The sequence below is a fragment of the Octopus bimaculoides genome, chromosome 8 (assembly GCF_001194135.2).
Source record: "Octopus bimaculoides isolate UCB-OBI-ISO-001 chromosome 8, ASM119413v2, whole genome shotgun sequence".
Taxonomy (NCBI): Eukaryota; Metazoa; Mollusca; class Cephalopoda; order Octopoda; family Octopodidae; genus Octopus; species Octopus bimaculoides.
In genome coordinates, this window is record NC_068988.1 from 14,915,626 (window position 1) to 14,916,980 (window position 1,355).

The 1,355-nt window shown below is 35.5% G+C and overlaps 1 protein-coding gene across 1 annotated transcript in view; it reads left to right on the top strand.

Moving 5' to 3' along the window:
• LOC106867171 (solute carrier family 4 member 11) overlaps nt 1-1,355 on the top strand; it is a 39,122-nt gene that overhangs the window by 10,081 nt on the left and 27,686 nt on the right. The window lies entirely within an intron of this gene.

Here is a 1,355-nt window from a genome sequence, read left to right on the forward strand (position 1 = left end):
AAACGAGAATACTAAAAATGAACCCGACCGCTCTCAAAAATTAAGTAAAAAAACAAGAAAAATAATCCAGAATCCTTGTCCAGTACCAAATTAGTCCTCAAATCTATCAGTTTGTGCCAGTCACGAGGCCAAACATCTATCGAAGTTTCATCTGAATCCATCCACCAGTTCTTGAGATATCTTGTCCATGGACAAACAAACAAACAAACAAACAAACACAACTGAAAACAATACCTCCGCCTTTGCTAAGACAGAAGTAATAATAATAATACGAGAGTCAGACATAAAGGTTGTCCCTATTGTCATCGGAGCATTGGGTTCAATACCACCCAATCTGAAAAAACATCTGGAAATTTTAGAAATACCCTACAATCTAGGCATATTGCAAAAATCAGCATTACTTGGAACTGCACACACATTGTGTAAAGTACTGTCTGTCTGAGATCCTTGTTGTAACTTTACAAACAGTACAAACCCCCGGTAGACACAATATCTTGCGAAGTTAATGTGCAAGTGGCTGAGGACTCCACAGACACGTGTACTCTTAACGTAGTTCTCAGGGAGATTCAGCATGAGACAGAATATGACAAGGCTGGCCCCTTTTGAATTACAGATGCAACTCATTTTTGCTGGCTGAATGGACTGGAACATCATGAAGTAAAGTGTCTTGCTCAAGGACACAACACACCACTGGGAGTCAAATTCATGACTTTATGATCATGAGTCGAATATCCCAACTTATAATATAGAGATCATCATCATCATCGCCGTCGTTGTCATCATCATCATCATTATTATTGATCGAGAGAGCTGTGCATGCCATCAAAATCATTTTGCTCGGCTTGTTGGGTCTTTTTCTCAAGCATGACATAAAGCCAAATGTAGATTTTTAAAAGCAAAAATAAGTATTGGCCACAGTCTTATGACTGAAACAAGTAAAAGACAGAAGATAAAGGATCAGTTGAAAACCGGTCATAAACATTGCCTTACATGCAATATTACTGTCTTCAATTTACACGGCTGTAAACTTGAAACATTCAGTAGGTGATTGATGGAAAGGATATTAAGCAATAAGATAATATTAGAAAAAAATAGTTCAGAAAAAAAGATATAGAAATTTCCAGAACAATTCAATCAATTGGTAGCTTGAATAAACTATTAAATTAAAAAGTAAGTAAATAAAGAAAATCTCTAAACCGTCTTTCAGTAATGGTCTCCATAAAAAACACAAAATAAAATGGCTGCTCTTGTTAAAATTCTAAACTATTGCTTGATAAAAGTAAAGACACTGGCATAAGGTTGGTTACAGCTGTTAGCAAAAAAAAATGTGTGCGTATATATACATGTATATATAT